This window comes from Arachis hypogaea, chromosome 16 (assembly GCF_003086295.3).
Source record: "Arachis hypogaea cultivar Tifrunner chromosome 16, arahy.Tifrunner.gnm2.J5K5, whole genome shotgun sequence".
NCBI lineage: Eukaryota > Viridiplantae > Streptophyta > Magnoliopsida > Fabales > Fabaceae > Arachis > Arachis hypogaea.
In genome coordinates, this window is record NC_092051.1 from 141,951,261 (window position 1) to 141,971,963 (window position 20,703).

The 20,703-nt window shown below is 28.5% G+C and overlaps 1 long non-coding RNA gene across 2 annotated transcripts; it reads left to right on the top strand.

Moving 5' to 3' along the window:
- Positions 1–4,150: 4,150 nt before the first annotated feature.
- On the top strand, positions 4,151–7,911 carry LOC112755420 (uncharacterized). 2 transcript variants are annotated; one of them, XR_003179000.3, is made up of 4 exons: positions 4,151–4,379; positions 4,453–4,569; positions 5,717–5,788; positions 7,212–7,911. It is a non-coding gene; the product is annotated as an uncharacterized lncRNA (long non-coding RNA). The 2 variants fall into 2 exon arrangements; XR_003179001.3 differs by having other exon boundaries at positions 7,216–7,911.
- The last annotated feature ends 12,792 nt before the right edge of the window (positions 7,912–20,703 follow it).

A 20,703-nucleotide genomic window follows, 5' to 3' on the forward strand; every position in this document is an offset into this window, starting at 1 on the left:
GACTCGTTCAGCTTTCAATGGTGTCCTGGATAAGATTCGGAGTAGGCTAGCAAGCTGGAAATGGAGTTTACTCAATCGGGCTGGTAGACTCTGCTTGGTTAATTCTGTTGCCGCTGCTATTCCCACGTACCAGATGCAGGTCTCTATTTTTCCCAAAGGAATCATTAGTAAATTGGAGTCTATGATGAGGAATTTTCTTTGGAAAGGACAAGTTGATGGAAGAGGATTGAATCTTGTTAGTTGGAAGGTACTGGTTACTCCAAAAAAATATGGAGGTTTGGGGATTAGAGATCCTTATTGTGTAAATATTGCTCTTCTTGGGAAGCTAGTTTGGACTTTTTTCCAGCAGCCAAACAAGCTATGGGTCCAATTATTGGATGCCAAATACAGATCATCTCTATATGACTGTTTTAGTTATCCTAAGAACAAGGACTCTCCCATTTGGAGGTGTCTTTGCAAGGCTTGGAAAGTGTTGAAGGATGGGTTTGCTTGGTGTATTGGAGATTTGAACCAGAATTTTTGGTTTTCTAGCTGGAGGAGAGAAGGACGGTTATCTAATGAGATGGATTATGTCCACATTTCTGATTCGAATCTTCGGATACAGGATATTTGGTCGGTTGGTAGGTGGCATTTGGATACTCTTTATTCTCCTTTATCTCAAAATCTGAAAGATAATATTCTCTCTTACAATCCAGATGAACAAGCAGGTCCGGAAGTGGGTTGGTATTGGAGTGGGTCTGCTGCCAAAGTCTATGACTCACGCAATGGTTACTTGTGGTTGTGTAAGCAGCTGTTTGGTTGGGAGGAGAGGGAGAATTGGCTTTGGCTTTGGCGTCAGCTTGTTCCGGAAAAGCATAAGTTTTTGGCTTGGTTGTGTCTTAAGGAGGCTCTTCCTACTGCAAGTTTTCGCTTTAGAAGAGGGATGTCGTCATCGGATAGGTGTCCAAGATGTCTTTCTAGCCAGGAATCGGTTATACATTGTATTCGGGATTGTCCAAAAGCTCAGCTTGTCTGGCAAAGGTTGGATATTCCTTGTCATCCTTTGGATTTGAAGAACTGGTTCTTGTATCATAGCAGAGAGCACCCGTTCAAGTTCTTTTCGGGACTTTGGTGGATATGGCGAGCAAGGAATAACGACATCTTTAATCCCCATGAAACTTGGCCTCCGGAAAAAGTCATTTGTTTGGCATTAACTTCAGAAAAGGAGCTTAGAAATATTTTTGAATTACAACGTATGTCCCTTCCCTCTACTCTAAATGGTTTTTGGAATCCCCATCCATTGGTACTTTTAAGATTAATTGTGATGCTAGTTATTTTGGTTCGGGTGATAGTGTTGGTTTTGCTTGTGTTATTAGAGATTGTAATGGGAGCTGGCAAAGGGGGTGTTTGGGAATGATTGAGAGTAATAGTATTCTCCAAGGAGAATTGTTTGCTATTTGGAGAGGATATCTCTTAGCTTGGGATGTGGGTCAACGAGATGTTATTTGTGAGACGGATTGTGTGGAAGCATTTAATCTTGTTACTCAAGATGGTTTTGGGTTTATTGATCCACTGGTGCTCAAAATAAGAGATATCATGCATTGGAATTGGCGTGTTGACTTTCGTTTGATTATGAGAGATGCAAACACGGTGGCAGATACTATGGCAAAGATGGCGATGAAGTTACAACTTTCGCATGTGGAGCTTCTTTCACCTTGGGAGGAGTTTAAGAGTAGTCTTAAACGGGACTGTCCCTCTATTTAAGCAGTTCCTTGTTTTGTTTCTTTTGTTTTTCTTTGTTTAATTTATTTCAGTCACCAAAAAAAAAAATAAAAAAATCGTTTTCTTTCTACATCAAATTGATAAGATAAAAAAAATTGTTTCTTTTTACATTAAATGGATAAAAAAAAGACATAGTACTTTTTTTATACGTAAAATGTTTAGAATAAATTAAAAAGACAGAAAAATTACCGAAAATATAGATTAGATAAGTAAATTAAAGAGAAAAAAAAATATAAATGGATGTTATGCACGTGAAAGCAGCAAAATCGTCCAAAATTTGTAACTGAAGGCAATGGAAGATGACGGAGGCGAAGGTATCGAAGAAAAGAGAAGAACGAACAGTAAGAAAAATACAGAAAAGTAGAAACCAAACTAACATAGAGTTAAACTAAAGCAGGATGGTGAAGAATGTAAAAATATTGATATTCATTTTCGTTTTTTTTTTTTACTTATTAGCAATTTGCATACCATTTGCATTTTTTTGGAGATGTGTTATTATAGTTATAGGAGTAACAAAACGGTTTTTTTTAGTGGGAAGTTATTGAATTTTTCAAAACAAATTTTATGACTATTTTGTTCTTGTAATTTACTTTATGAAATGGTTTGTTATAAGGTTAATATAGTCTAAAAAAAATTGGACATTAAAGTCATAGTCAACCTTTTGTATTGACTTTATATATTGTTATAGATTATAGATTTATTTATTTATTTTAAAAATATAATTTTTTTAATTCTAAAAGTATTGGTATTTTTTTTTATTTAATTTATAGTGCAAATAATATTTTAGTTTATTTTATTTAATACCTAATAAATTTACATTCGAAATTTTTTTCACATGATTGAATTGAAACAGTGTTATTGTATGATTGACAATTTTAATTTTAATTTATACTGTAAATAGTAATATTTTATTTCATTAGTTACCTGATAAATTAAAAGAGATATAAGAATTTGGTGTCCAATTATTTTTTTATTTTACTTCTATCACTATAACCTAAAACAATCGAAGCAATTATCGTTAATTACTATATTCTCCTATTTTATTTATTAATTATTCTTATAGTTTGATATTTAAAAATAGAAAAAATAAACATTCTCATTTCTTTAGTTTTTTTACTATTTATAGAAAAATGTAAGCCTATTCAGGTTCAAATTCATATTTTGGTATACCACTTAAAAAAAATGAAGACAAATATAAAAATTCATGATATTTAAGCAAAATTATCTTTTGTAAATAAGTAACATGTATTTTGATTTATATATACTCTTTTTAAATTAGGATAATATTATTATCATTATTTTGAACTATGTTTTTTCTTATCTCTTTATTGTATGCTTTTATAAGAGATAATACTCAATTTGGTTCCTAAACTTACACGCGAGTCTCAATTTAGTCTCTGAGGTTTCAATTGCCTCTATTTAGTCTCCGAAGTTTATAAATGTGCCTCATATTAGTCTCTGAGACCATTTTTAGTATAAAAACGTTAATAGAGCGTGTTGTAGACTATCACACGTCACGTTAAAACTTGTAAAATGATGCAGTTTTAGTTTTGACATTTAAATAGCTCAAAAACGGTATTGTATTACTTATTTTGTTAGGTAAAATTTTAATAAACACAATTTAGGATGTTGTTTTTAGGTTATTTAAGTGCCAAAACTAAAACGACATCATTTTACAAAGTTTAGTGTGGCATCCGGCTGTTACGACAGTATTTCGTTAAGATTTGTACGTTGAAAATTGTTTCAAGGACTAAATAGAGGCAATTGAAATTTCAGGAACTAAATTAAGATTCGCATGTAATTTCAGGGACCAAATTGAGTATTATCTCCTTTTATAATTTAACATTTTAAAAATTTTTTATAGTAATTTTATGTTTAAAAAAATATGATATAAATAAAATCACGTCAATATTAAAATAATATAAAAAATATTTATTTAACAAATTTAAAAAGTGAATAATATATTAAAAAAATAAATAAATTAATTTCTTAAAAAAATAGAAAAACGGCTCATGTTGAGCCGCTAGTATTAAATAAATTAATTCTTAACAAAAAAAATTGACAAATAAATCTTTATCCTAAAAATTTAGATTGAAAGACAAAAATTTAGTATTATATTTATTAAACTAAAAATTTATATTTAAATTTCTGTCTTTGTTTTTTAAATTTTAGTATTTTAATATTTTTAAAAAATAAAAATACTAAAGACTAAAAATTTTAAAGATTAAACAAAAATTTTAAGGGAAACATTACGATAAAGATTTGTTTTGTACAGATTAAATTTTTGTGGTTAAAAATAACTACACGTGTATATCAATCATAGCACTAGTATTATTAAATAATAATTTGTATGGTTTAAAATGAATATATGTATTCTCTATATGAATTTACATCTGTATGCTATAATTAACTAAATTTTAATTATAATTTATACCTAAATTACCCCATTCTAATTTAATAATTGTAAGTTTCTAATATTACTCTAATGTAAATAAGGGCTTCATTGTTAACCTGGTGACTCCTTCATCTTCTCATTCTTCTTCAAGGACATCACTGCAGCCTCTCCATCACCAGTCGAAGAACAGTCACCTCCTCGCCGCTGGCGTAGCCATCGCTAGGTAAGTGAGTCGCTGTTTTCAAGTTCATCTTCGTAGCCCCTATGTTCTCATTTCCTCGTTTTCTCCTTCACAGGACGGCTGCTGCCTCTTTCCTGTTACAACAATCGAAGAACCAAGCTGCCCCCTCTCCCCTGTTGCTGTCGACGTCAGCCACCAACTCGCCTCTCCCCTGTTTTCTCCCCTGTTGCTGGTACTTTACTGATTCTGTTCATTTTTTTTGGTCGTGCCCTAATATGTGGATTTGGTCGTGACCTAGCAATATGACTTTGATTTGGAGAAATTAAAGTTTGAAAAGAGACAAGTTACTATTTTGCTTGGTTTGTTATTTTCTTAATGGTGTGAAGTAGTAGCACTGATGTTGAAGAAATCCTTTGTCTTTGTGACTTTGTCCTATATTCAGGGATTTGCCATCTGTTTTTGGGAATTATTAATGCCACTGTTACATGGGAATTAATTGTAGTTTATAGCTAACAGGAGTAAGAGATTTATGGTCTGAATAATTCTATATACACACTGATGATCATGATTGAAAATCATTATATAAGAAGTTACATAGCTAGATACATGCATGACCCTTTTGAAAATTTATATGATGGTTTGTTCCAATCTTTATTAAGATTTAACGGCATAAATTTTATCTTCTTGCTCTTGTTATAAACCATATTGGTCTATCACTCACTCACTCTCTCTCTCTCACACAAAGGATTAAATAATATTGATATAGCATGGTTATAATGCCTAGCTATATATGTGTCTCTCTGAGAATGAGAAACAAACTTTTGTCAAATTTGTCCTAATTAACTAAGTCATTATATTACTTTAGATTATGTGTTCATGTTATTAAATCATTCTTCCCCTCTTATCCATGACAACACCCGAAAAAGCATCATAGAAATCATACAGAAACAAATTCAACTCATAAATAGAATATTTTTTTTGGTCACACTTTTTCTCCTTCTATTATATTTACATTGTAAGGTTAAGGGTAATTTTGTAAATTTAAACATTTCAGTCTCTAGTTTTAATTCAAACCAAATAAGATACTGAGACATAATTCAGTTCTATACACTTTATACACCAAACACAATATTGAGACTTATTTTAATTTCTGTCTCTCTGTCACAGTCTCTCGGTCTCTGTCTTGCTACCAAACGCTACCTAAAAATTTTACAAATCAATTATTTTATTAAAATAAATAATTAAATTAATTTTTTATTATTTACATTTTTAGATAATTTAATCTCTCAGCATGTTATTTTATAGAAAAAAAATTTTAAAATTAGTTCAAATTTGTGGCTTATGCTCGGTTCATGACTCATGATTGATTTTAATTTTAGAGACAGAGAGAAATCAAATCACGGGTAAAAAGAGGGAACCAAACTCCTCTACTGCTTAATCACCAGATTCTGGTTAGCTTCATTAACGCTTCTTTCCTGATTTGATTTTATTGATGCAATTACATTTATCTGATGCTAGGTTTGGAACTATTGAGTGATTCGGTTGCGCATGAACTCCTTTCTCCACTTTTCTCATTTTCTTTTCTGCATCGATGTTTGAATTCTGTGTTTCATTGCTATTGAATCACCATGGTTGATAGTTTCAACGATGTTATAATAATGACTTTGATATTAATTAGTTCTGAAGCTTTTCATATACTCCTATGATTAAATCTCGTTGCAATTTAATAGATGAAAAGCAATAGCATATTTTAGTGAAGCTGTAGATTCAAGAAATGTAGTATAGGAATCTTGGGAAAGTTTTTTGGAGGTTTTTACTAGGGTAATGCTTTTTTTTTTTCAATTATTATTTAAAAATATTGAAATGAAATGTTGTGGTATTGTTTCTTTTTCTTCTTTCATTGTTTTCTGTAGTTTTGATGTAAAATCTTGGGTTTTTTGTTTATTTTATTATTATTTTTTAAAGGTTGATATATGGGATGCAGAGAAATGACTGTATTCACATAAGCTGATACAAATCTATTTTTCTTTCTTTAATGTCTGTGTTTTGATCTTCAGTATAATCTTGGAGAGTTCTTTCAAGGTGTTCATGTTATTTGTAGATGGTTTTCATGTTAACTAACTAATTCAATTTTCATGCTTAAAGTTCCTCTTTTTATATAGGTCATAAATGAATATTTTGGTTTGTTTAAGAGGATAACTTTTGACAGTGTATTTGATTTGGGGGGCATTATAAGAAATGGATGAACTTTGTATATGAACTTTGTAATGGGGAAATGTGTGTGCTTCCTGTGTTCATTTTGCATCTCCCGACAAATCATTGGTACTGTCTTGAGCTAAAGAGTTCAGTTTTGTAATTAGTGAACTTTGATTGGTTACCTCGTTGATCGATTTATACTGTCTCGGCAAGAACTATATTTTTTATCCCTGATTGGTTATTTCCAAGGCTAATATACCTCGATCTAGTTATGTTATGTTGTTGTGCTAGTTCATATAGGTGTTTCGAGTAGTCAAACATATCATGATATCTAATTGGTAAGTGGATTGAGCTTTTTATAGACAATAGTTGTGCAGGAGCTATTTATAGTTGTGACCGGTGAACCATCAACTTGATGTTTTTTTAGCACAGTCCATAATCACAATTCACAACTTGAATGGCTAATGGATCTACTGCCTCTAGTTTTAATAGTATGCAGTGACAAGAAACTTTGCTCGTAACAATATCCCCCACCCGCCATTATATTAACATAAGTAGAAAGAATATGATTCCTCCTTGGCAGAAATAATGCTTCATGTGTTTGACGAATACTCTTTCAAATTGTTGGTTTCAACCAAAGTTGCATAATCACTTTGCTCTAAAGAGTTTTTTTAATAGTAAGGTTGATCCGTACTCAAGCTTAGATGGGAAGGGAAAGTAATGGTAATATAGAACAGAGGTTGGATCAGATGGCTTCAGAAGAAGAAGGACAAGCCGAAGAAGAAGCACAACAAGCTCCTCCACCACCCCTCGTGCCTCAAGGGCATTATTTTCCGCCACAAGAGTATTGGCAACAATTGACTGCGTCCCTTGAGCAAATAAGGGTGAACCAAAATAGCCATGATGTCCTTCTCCAAAATAGCCATGATGTCCTTCTCCGTCAGATAAGGGATAACCATGATGTCCTTCTCCGTGAGATAAGGGTGAACCAAGAAAACCATAGTGTCCTTCTCCGTCAGATTGTGACTGTGCAAGAAAGAATGCACCTCGAGCTTCTCCAATTGAGACAGGAGATAGGGAGGCTGCAAGGACCACAAGGAACACAACCGGATAAGGGGGATGGCCACCACGATCATTGAGGTAGTTGAGTTCTTTTCATGCTTGCCTTCTGCTTTTCTTCCTTTATGATTATGATTATGTTTCTGTTTTCAGTTTATTTCGGTTTATTTGCATGAGTCCTATTTTTCTATTTTTTTTTAGTTTTTAGTTTAATGTTTTTATTTTAATGATGTCTCCTGTCATGTCTTCAAGCAGTATTCAAAAGACAAAAGAAGAGAACAGTGGTGTTATCATATTAGAAATTGAGTTTATTTTACAATTGTCTTGTCATATTACATGTGGTAGTATATAATTGTGATTATGAGTGCATAGAGAGAATGATGAATGAATGACCTTGGAAAGGAGGGATGTTGATTCTTGATGAACACGAACTTAGAGAAGTGATATGAAACTTTCAAAAATAGACAAAAGATTGACTCTTGAATAAAAAAAATTAAAAAAAAAAAAGAATAAATTACTATATGTACCTATGAAATATACAAACATAGACAAATATATCAATCAAATAAGAAAACGACCATTGTACCCAAGATTCCTATACTACATTTCTTGAATCTACAGCTTCAATAAAATATGCTGTTGCTTTTCATCTATTAAATTGCAACGAGATTTAAACATACGAGTATATGAAAAGCTTCAGAACTAATTAATATCAAAATCATTATTAGAACATCGTTGAAGCTATCAACCATGGCTATTCAATAGCAATTAAATACAGAATTCAAACATCGATGCAGAAAACAAAATGAGAAAAGCGGAGAAAGGAGTTCATGCGCAACCGAATCACTCAAGAGTTCCAAACCTTAGCATCAGATAAATGTAATTGCATCAATAAAATCAAATCAGGAAAGAAGCGTTAATGAAGCTAACCAGAATCTGGTGATTGAACAGTTGAGGAGTTTGGTTCCCTCTTTTTACCGGTGATTTGATTTCTCTTTATGTCTAAAATTAAAATCAATCGAGTCATGAACTGAGCTTAAGCCACAAATTTGGACTCATTTAAAAAAAAATTCTGTAAAATAACATTTGAGAGATTAAATTATCTAAAATTGCAGTCACCAAAAAAAAAAAATTATCTAAAATTGTAAATAATAAAATATTAATTTAATTATTTATTTTAATACAAAAACTAATTTGTAAAATTTTTAGAGGATAGAGATTTACTTGTCAATTTTTTTTGTTAAGAATTAATTTATCTAATATAAAATTATTAGAAAAAATTTAAAAAGTTACTCGTAAACTAAGAATAATATTAAAAAGATAATAACACAAAAATATTTTATTTAAATTAATATCTATAATTTTATACATGTAACAGTTATAATTAATGTTTATTATATTTAAAATTATTTATTTATTTTAATAATAATTAAAAAATATAAAATAAGAAAATAAATATTAGCGGTTATTGGCCAATATAATAAAAATTTAATTTTAATGCACCATAAAGTAATTTTACACGTGCGTTCAATTATGTACACCACATCAATAAAAATAATTACTTTTCACATTAACCGCTTGAATGATCATAAAAAATAAATATGTAATTTTTTTTATTTTTACCAAAGAAGACTCGTACCCGCAATCTCTTAATTGAGTATGGGAAGATTATGCCATTTGAGCTATTAAAATTACACGATTGTATAAAACGATTTACATTATTAGTACATTAAAATTAAACTGATATAATAAATACAACAATATTTCTAAAATATTCAATCTTGTTTGATAATGAAGAACAAAACATTTTTTTTGTCTACGAAGAACAAAAGCATAAACATTACTCGTCTATCGAAATGTCAATTTTACTCTTACACCGCACAATCACCACCACTATTCCACCACCATTCACCACTATTGATCACCACAAACACCATTCAAGTCCACTACTTTTTATTGTATGAAATATTTGAAATTGAGTATGTCAATTGTCAAACTGAAGAATTGAACAAATTTTCCTTGCGCAAATTAATCGAATAAGTAGATATCTTGCTTCTCGATCATGATTTAATAAAAACAAAAACTTTTTGAATTCAAATTTAACGCAATCAAATATCATCATAGATATAAAATTCAAACACACATGTACCATTAGCAACTTACTTAACACCCTAGTGTGTGTGTAATTGTGTGTATATATAATTTTATCCACGGCGAATCACTTAGTGGAATCATTATTACATTGAAGAAAATGTGAACTTAATTATCTCTACATCTATAGTAATAGTCTCACTACTTTAGGGTAGGGTCTTCATCTTTTATTCTAAGGAAAATTGTATTAAACGAGCTAGGCTCTATGTTATTGGTCCGAAAACACTTCATATAGGGTTGGCCTACCTCGTTTAACTCAGGGGCTTAAAAGTTCGATATACTTAATTTCTACACACGTTAGCAATTATATTATATTAGGTTGCCAAAGTGGTAGTTAACCATATACGTCAACATTCTGTTAACCGTGTTAACTAAGTTGGTGACCAAACAAATACAACTAACTTGATTTAAGATTATAAAATTTAAGGATTAAATTGAAGCAAAAACTCATGTGCCATATGAAATTGATAGTTAAAAATTGTTAGATAATTTAATATATTTGATTGAATTATTATCTAACGATTTTGACTATCAACTTCACATATATGAAGATAACTATATGTGAGTTTTCACTTTAAATTAATCCTTCTTAAAACTTAATGATCAAATTGATCATTTTTTTTAGTTAATATTCAAATTGGTCATGAAGTTATACTTGTATCTTAATTTGGTCTCTAAAATTTTAATTTATTTAATTTGGTCCCTAACTTAGCATCTGTAATTTAGATTAGTCATAATTTTATTTTCATCACAAAATTATTAGGCTACATTTGTTTTGTGGAACTAAAACTGAGATTAAGAAACTAAAACTGAATATTGTGTTTAGTGACTAGAGTTTAGAATTAAAATTTCAGTCTCAGATTAGTACCTCTAATTAAAATGTAGAGACATAAGAGATTGAAATTTTTAGGAACGAAAATTGAAATTTTAATAATATTTAATTCTAAAAATATTCTCATTTAATTTTTTAAATTCCAAAACTACTCTTAGTCTTTATATTTATCTTAAACTAAATATGATACTAAGACAAAATACAATCTTATATATTTTATACCCTCAATTTCTGAGTTTTTATCTCCCAGTCTCAGTCTTCTTTTCAAATGTAATCTTAACAACGTATTGAGATAGATTAATGACGGTCACACTAAACTCTCTAACGAACTACTTGATATAGCAATTGAAACTTTTTATCCCAATTTACTTTTTAAAAAGCCTGTAACGTCCTTAAATAAAATTAGGATTAGGATTTTAAAAACTTCACAGATAAAAAAATTAAAGTAAAAATATTTCAATTACCATATTAAATAATGGTTAAAAAGTCTAACATGTCTATCGCTAGTTTCTCTCAATAATCTGTTAACATTGGCAAAAATAAGATAAAGAAGCAATATAAATCTCAAATGTTAAATTAAAAGATGGAATTAAGTAAATCAAAATTTTAAAGAACAAATAAAGGCGCGAAGTGACCAATATTTCCTCTTTTCTTTCCTAACGTGATATCGCACTTGGCACATAGCAATGAAGGCATGCTGAAGGAATAGGAGAAGTAGGGATATGCGAACATGGGTATTCGTAGAGACACATGAAGATGGATAAGTGTTCAATAGTTGATGTAGTACTATATTTTCTGTTTTTCTATATTCTGCTCTTAAAACAGAACAAGAACCACAATAGCGTTGCTATCAAGTACGGTTGACCTTAAGGACTGGAAAGTGCTCGACATTTATTTTTCTATCACAACGTGTTTATTTGGAAGAATAACATATTCCTAATCGAATCAAACATACATATGCGTGCAGCAATTACATTATTTCGGTGAGGATTTGAAAGGAACTTGCATTCTGTCCTATTCAGAGAGTGACAAAGCACCAGAAGAGAATAGAATGGTACAAGTTTCTGAATGCACCTTTCAAGCCACGACACCAATTAATCATATGATTTCGACATTTTAACCTATAAAAATACCCACATTTTTTTATATCTGCTATCATAAAATAATAATTTGCGGACAATAATAAGCGTAATTAAATATATTCTTGCATCCACTATGCTTGATTGTATGAACAATTCAACATGAACAAAAACATTGGCATATATAGATCACCATTTTAATTTTTTAAATTAAAATAGACCAAGTTTCAATCATAACTCACAGCTGATAGAATGTAAAATATCAGGTGTAATTGGGTCGGATTTCAGAGTGAGAAAAAAAAAGAAACCGAACTAATGGGTTTGGATTAAAGTTTACTAATCCCATATTCGAACCATATTTAAAGTCGAGTTGCACTGGGTTTTATCCAATTACAAGATTGTTATTCCAATCATAGTTGATTGAGTCAAAATGGATCGGATGATAGGTATTCACATAAAAATATTTGTACTATAAAATAATAGTTAAAATATGAATAGATATTATATTTAGTTATTTAATTAAATATGTTAAATTATTTAACGATTTTTAACTGTAATATTCATATTAAATCATGAAGATATCTTTCTTATATAAATGAATAATTTTAAAAAATAATTATTAAATATTTTTTATATTTCTTATTATATTGTTGTCAAGTTAATAAATACTAATTAAATTCATATATAATCTAATAAGTAAAAAATTATATCTAATTTTTTTTCCAGTTAATCTTTTAAATAAAGATATCTAAATAATTTTTCATTCCTTAATTAAAAAATAAATTAATTTAAAAATACTTTAAAATATTATAATCCAATATATGTATATCCAACATTATATCATTTAGTGTTTATAAATTTAAAATTATATCAGATTGACATATAATATTACATTTGTTTGTATTAACCCATTAATAACTCTTTACTATTCAATACACATCTAGTAGACAAACAAATATATATAAAAAGTTAATCCAAAAAACTAATATTATATGTCTATATAAAAATTCTTACGTTTATTTTTTTTAAATACACAATAGTAAAATACTTAATATAGTATTGAATATTATTACATTTTTTAATTTAGCTTTCATTTTCCTTTTTTAATTACTAATTATAACAATATTTAATATTTTATTTAAAATTTTATAAATACTATTTGGATGATATATAACTAAAAAAAAAAAGATAAATTGTTACTATAAAAAAAGTATATCTTGTAGAGTTGTCTATTTAAGAACGGCCATTTTAGAAAAAGAAAATAATATTACGGTAATGTTAGGGATAATGTTAGGAAGACAAAAAAACAGTCATAATTTATTTTATTTAATATTTATTAATTATTATAACAATTAATAAATACTAAATAAAATAAAAATTATAATTGTTTTTGACTATTTTTTTTACCAAATATTTTCGATAATATTAAATGAGAAGGATGTGACAATAGCCATGGTGTAAAAGTAGCGCCTCTGCCCCCAAAGAAATCCAAATATCTATGTTTGTTAAAACAAATAAAAGTTATTTTTAATAAGTATATGTTATAATAATAGTATTTGGTAAAATTATTTTAAAATTTTAAAATGATTATAATAGATATAAGGGTTAAGTATGATTTTGATTCCTAACGTAAAGGCCGAAAATTTATTTCGTCTCTAGTCTTTTTTTTACTACAAAATGGTCCTAAAAATTTCAGTTTATTTTAAAATCGTTATTTTTACCAAAAATTTCTTTTATTACCAAATTATCATTTTTTAAAAAAATTATAAAATAAAATAAAATAAAATAAAAGAAAGAGAACAAGAGAGGGGAAAAGAGAATAGGGGGAAGAAAGAGAAGGGAGGTGAGGGAAGAAAGAGAATTTGGGGGGGGGGGGGGGATAGAGTATGGAGAAGGGAAGGTGGGTACGGGGAGGGAAGAAAGAGAATCCGGAAGGGAAGGTAGCGCCGCCGCTCCTCACGCCGCTGCTCCCGCCGTCGCTTGTCGTTTTTGCCTCTGTTTTTGTTTCTTCTGGTTTTGTTTTTGTTGTTGCTTCATTCTTTATTGTTGTTGTTGTTGTTGTTGTTGTTGTTGTTGTTTCACTGTTTCTGCTTTCTGCTTCTGCACTCTACTTCTGTGTTTCTGCATTCTGTTTCTGTTCCTGCATTTGGTTGATTTGGGGAAGAAGGGGGAAGGGTATTTTCGTCCGAATGACGATTTTAAAATAAACTGAAATCTTTGAGACCATTTTGTAATGAAAAAAAGGCTGAGAACGAAATAAATTTTTGACCTCTACGTTACGAACCAAAATCATACTTAACCCTAGATATAAATATAACAAAAAAGTCTTTTTTTTTAATCTTTGTCTATTTTAATATATAATATTCTATTAAGTTTCATAATTTTAAAAAATATAAGATACTTTTAAAAAATATTTCTATGGATGCTTTTAAAAAACCTATAGCTTATATTAAAAGTAAAAATGCAAACACATGAACATTTGATTTATCGATCACAAGATGTTGATTTATCATATGCTTATCTTTTGAAAAGTACAAAACACATAGATCTCCAATAATTACTAACATATTTTGTTATTAGTAGAGATACAAAAATATTTAATAATAAAAAATTAATTAAAAATAATTAAAATTTATCTTATTTAATATTTATCAATTATTATTAAAATTAATAATAAATATTAAATAAAATAAAATTTAGCTATTTTTTTTATCTTTTTACTATTACCGGTAGAGATATATCCCTCATTTTGTCGATAATGTTTCTCATAGAAGACATCTAATTATTTTCCACTATTTAATAATAATAAGCTAAGAGTTTGGTATCCTCTCAACTTTGTTTATGCTCAGATTTAATGACTAACATGCGTGCCTTGTTAACACGGACTCGTTAATGTCTTGTAACAAAGATTAGTTTTCAATAACTTCAATTCATTTATTATTTATCTTTTCTACTCTTGAATTTTAATAATGTTTTAATTTATCAATATATAGCAAAATAATAAAACATATCATAATAAAACAATCAAACACTTTATAATATTATAATTAAATTATTTTATGAATATCAAATATGTCTTTTTATATGGATCCCGCTACACATTCAAATAATTTTATATCAAAATTCATCCAAGTTATTTAGTTTACGCTGCGGGACTTCATTTTCTTCCTCCTCCTCCTCCTCCTCTTTTTCTTCATCTTTTTTCATTATCGTCATAGTCACCACCACCATACCACCACATCCATCTCCTGCTCCTCCTTCTCCTATTTCTTTTTTGTTTGAATTTCTTTGATCTCCTCATTCCTTTTCTTCTTCCTCCTCTCTATTATCATTATCGTCATCACCAACAACACTAATATTTTGTTAACATCTTTATTGATTCTGATTCTCTATGGTGATCGAATGAACCAAAAATATTATCAAAACGAAACTATTATATAATACTAAATGAACCAAAAATGGTCCATTATATAAGTTCGAATTTAGAAACACCTGTGTATCGAATGAATCGAAAATATTATCAAAACAAAATCATTGTATAATACCAAATGAACTGAAAATTGTCCATTATATAAATTCGAATTCAGAAACATTTACGTCTCAAATGAACCAAAAATTAGCTCAAAATAAAACTATTGTATAATACTAAATGAACCGAAAATTGTCCATTATATAAATTCGAATTCGATGATAACGATAACGACGATACGTATTAGAAGAAGACAATGACTATAACGATAATGATTATGATGATGATCGATGATGATAGAGGAGAATGATGAAAAGGAAGGAGGAGACGAAATTTCAATAGAAAGAGGAGGAAGAGGAACAGGTATTGTTGGTGACGATGGTAACGAAATTAAAAAATAATAATAAGAAGAAGCGCAATGAAAAAAGAAAATAGAAAATACGTCACTCAAATCACTTAAATGAACTTGAATGTAAAATTGTTTGGAGATAGAAAAATTACTCTTTTCATATTGTAGCTATATATATATATATATATATGGATGGTGAATGCTACCCAACCTCCTCTAAAATAACATGTAAGTTACCCTTTATTATGTGTCACATTGTAATTGGTCCTTATCTTAACCATAGTTGGGTTATTTTATAATTTATTATTCTTAAAATATCAAAGCTCCACTCCCGTTAATTGAAACACATTCCACTCCTCCATTTTTTGTTCATCACTTCATCACCTAGATTCGGTCATTCCAAGCACCGTCGCGTTCGTGACAAGAAGCGCCAACGTCATCACCATCTACTGCCCTCCCACACGACCTCTCTTTCTTTAGTGCATAATCCCTTAGTCACGTCGTTGAATTCCGTCGCCCATAACTTGTCCTTCCCAGTATAGCCAGCACCTCTTTTTGTCATGGATCACTGCTTATCCACATAATTAATGGTTAATTTTGGTTATTAAATTTTTTTATTAAAAAAACATATCTTTATTATTTTTTAAACTGTTATATTGGTCTCTTCTCTAATATAATATAAAAAATAATTTTTCATACAAATAATTTGTTTAATTATTAATTAAATAATAAAATACTAATAAATTAAAAATTAAAAAATAAAAATACTATAAAAAAATATGGTAAAAAAGTTGAATTTTATCATTTTAAATTTCTGTTATTAATTTTAATAATATATTTATTTTTAAATAATACATGTATGATAAAAAAATATGTTTATTTGTTTGGAGTACAAATTTTATTATTATATTTGTATGTTCATGATTTTAATTATACTTTTAAATACTTTGAATAAATTTATTTTATTATATTATATTTTACATATAAATATATGTTCCGTCACGTAATTAAATAAAGATATATTTTTTTAATAAAAAAATTTAATAACCAAATTAACCATTAATTATGTGGGTAAGTAGTGATCCACGGCAAAAAAGATGCTGGTTATACTGGGAAGAGAGGTTATGTGGGAGGGCATGGCGATGACGTTGACGCTTCTTGTCACGAATGCGACGTGCTTGGAAGGACCAAATCTAGGTGATAAAGTGATAAACAAAGAATGGAGGAGTGGAATGTGCTTCAATTAACAGAAGTAGAGCTTTGATATTTTAAGAATAATAAATTATAAAATAACCTAACTATGGTTAAGATAAGGACCAATTACAATGTGACACATAATGAAAGATAACTTACATGTTATTTTAGAGGGGATTGGGTAGTATTCACCTATATATATATATATATATATATATATATATATATATATATAACATGTTGCTTACATTTAATAGTGTCTAATAAGACACATATTATTATTGCTTTACAAATAATAGTACTCTCACTTTCATAACCTCAAAATCTAAAAAGTTGATTAGTTACTACTATTGCATAGGCCTTTTTGCCAATAATTTATTTTTTTTAGATAAATTATCAAAATATTACATTTTTTTAATTAATAATTCATATACCATCTTTTCATTACAGAAATAGCTGAATTGTTATTTCTTGTTGTTTATAGTGATATAAGAAAAGTGACAGTAGAGCAATTAATTTAAATAATAATAATATTTTAGTAATAAATTTCGAAAAAAATACAAGACATTAATTTCGTATAACTAAAAAAAAAATCTCCTAATCAATCTCAATAATAATAATAAAAGGTAATGGAAATTCACGTATATACGAGGCTCATGCAGATGTCACCTGAATTGCATGTGAATAGAACATGAGATGACATCAAAATCAGAAAGACAGTGAAACCATATCATGCACGATATATATATATATATATATATATATATATATATATATATATATATATATATATATATATTAGATTTAGATTCTTTAAATTTTAAATTTAATTTTAGAAAATAAAGTATGATCTATCACTATTTATTTTATAAGTGATACTAAAAAAATACATAAAAAAAAATTCAATAATAAGAGATTTTATTTTATCTTCTAAAATAAAAATTTAAAATTTAGAAAATCTAAATTCATATTTATTAATGCATCATTAATTGGGTGAATAAGACATCAGAGGCCCCACCGAAGACTACACATGCATGTAATAATAAATAATTAAGGTGGTAGAAATTAAGGTGCCACATCTTCCGTGTATGGGCAATGCATGTGACAACTATTGTTATCTAACGGTGAAATCGAAATTAGATCCTCTTATTTTCTTTTTTTTTCTTTTTTTTTTTGAGAGTATAAGATGTAATTTTTTATTATATATTTTATAAGTAAAAAGAAAAAATATTAAAAAAATTTAAAAATCTATTTCCATAAAACCTGCATGCCTCTCTTCATCCACAAATAATTAAGAGTAAAATTTAAGTTTTAAAACCAATTTAAAATGGAATTACTTATAATCAAGGATCTTTATAGTATTAAAGATATAATAATTAATATTATTTTTTTTATCAATCTTTCTTTTCTCAATTTCTCTAAACTCTATCTCTTTTTTTTGTTTTATTTCTTTTTCTGTTCATTCTTTTATTCAATTCTATTAAAAAGGCTTTATAGTATCAAGAACTTAAGACAAAAGATTCATGGCTTTTTTAATGAAGATTCTAACAATTCAATTGTCAATAATAATCTTGTTAGAAAATTATTTTAATTTTTTAATTTGTTTGTGTCAATACATATATTAATTATAATCACAAATTATGCTATTTTAAATTAAATGACTTATATAATGGTGATCTCATTTATTGTTACAAATACTAAATTGAATAAGTCATTATTACTTTTGATTTGGAATTAAATGAGAATAAAACCGGATATTATCTTTTGTTCCTTAGACTTAGATAATTATCTTTTAGATTTTAGATATATTATCTTTTGGACTTTAGATACTATTTTATTTGGGTTTAAGGGTTTAATGGGTGCCATGCTCAAATATAAATAGGCCTTCAGAGTTCGGTCCCCAATATACCAAAGCCGCATTTGTTACTCTTTCCCCATCAAAAAAATTGTAGTTCAGCCTCCTAGGAATACAGAAGGCTTTGATTGAGGAAGATCGAAAGAACTATAAGATCCAAATCCTTCCATCAATTTTCGACTCTTATGAGTAAAGGTACGCTTTCGCATTATGATATATTTTTTAGTGATTTAATATAGATAATCTGGGATATTGAAATTAATTTATTCCAACAGATAGTATCAAAGTCATCCATAATTTAATCATAAAAAATATCAATTTTTTTTAATTATTCTTTTGCTCGATATATATATATGTGCGCGTCATATATAACTGGTACTGATGTACAAGCACAATGCAAGGATTAATTTTTTTTTAAATGCCAATACTCTGGATTGCACTTGATTGCATTATTTTATACATATACGTGTATTATGTGTGTGCTACTGTGCGTACATATATATGGCTTTATTATAGCTTTAGTATGGCTTTAATATATATATATATATATATATATATATATATATATATATATATATATATATTTCACTGTACCCAATTTTTTTTCTTTTATATTATAATGATTTATTATGAAACATTAGTACAGAATATTATTATGATTATTTTGGATTTAATCATGTGTGTCATTAATTTGGTGTAAAGTTAATTGATTATCTTTTTAGGATATAAGGATTATTATGTATATGTAACTTATGCGAATATTAATCGATCTAAAAGGAGATTTATATTTGGCCAAGTTATGTATACATATTAATAATATTTGAATAATAGAAAATATTATTTAATTGTTACATAAAGAAACTAGTAACAATTTGGATTAGTATACCCATCTATTTTATAAAGATTTGGTTTTGGAATAAATTGATTGAACATTATGCTGCCAAAGTAGCCTCTTTTGTGAAAATTGATTTATTCAAAACATAAAGAATATGGTGATATATAATTTATGCGAATATTGGTCAGTTCAAAGGAAGGTCTATATTTGGCCGAATTATATACACATATTGATAGTAATTACATATTTGGGTAACTGATTAAGAATAAAATAATACTTATTATTTATGCGAACAATAATCGGCCCAAAGGAAGTTTATTGTTTGGCCAAATAATAAGCATTGCACACTTTTGTTTATTTTCTATTAATTATGCGGTCAATAATCGGCCTAAAGGAAGGTTATTGTTTGGCCAATTAATAGAAAATATATGCGGTAATAAATAGGTTGCGAAGTTTAAGTTTCCATGTGCGCATTAAGTCGGTCCAAAGAAAGGTTTAATGTGTGACAGGAATTTCGACAATATTTGATTACTGCAATGAGAGTATCACTTACAGTTAATTTTCTATCCAAAGATTGAAAATTAATGTTATTCTAGATATCTCAATATGGATTTTTTCTCATTATTTAACTAATGTTTACTGCATGTTTATTTGTTCTAATCCATAAACTATGGCTTTAGCTACCAATGTTTCTGCACAAATTAGCAGTATCCCTATGCTGAATGGTTCAAACTTTAAAGTTTGGAAGAATACCGTAGAAATTGTCCTCAGTTGTATGGATCTAGATACAGCTCTTCGAGAGGAGAAACCAACTTCCACTCCGAAAAATCTCAATGAGGTTAAAATAGAGAAGTGGAAGAGATCCAATCGAATGAGCATTATGATCATGAAACGCTCAATTCCTGAGGCGTTTCGGGGCTCAATTACTGAGGATAAAGATGCTAAACAGTTCCTGAAAGATGTTGAAATTTTTTTTACTAAGAATGAAAAGGCGGAGGCAAGTAGTCTTTTGAGCAAACTTGTCTCCATGAGGTATAAAGGTAAAGGGAACATAAGGGAGTACATTATGAAAATGTCTCATCTTGCTTCAAAATTGAAAGCACTAAAGTTAGAGTTGTCTGAAGATTTACTCGTGTATTTCATTTTGATTTCCCTTCCTGCACACTTTGGGCAATTCAAAGTGAGTTATAACACTCTGAAGGACACTTGGTCCTTAAATGAGCTTATATCTTACTGTGTGCAAGAAGAAGAGAGGCTACAGCAAGATAAGACTGAAAGTGCTCACATGGTTTCATCTTCTTAGTATAAAAGAAAGCGTAATACCATTGCGGATGTGCCTTCTCAGCA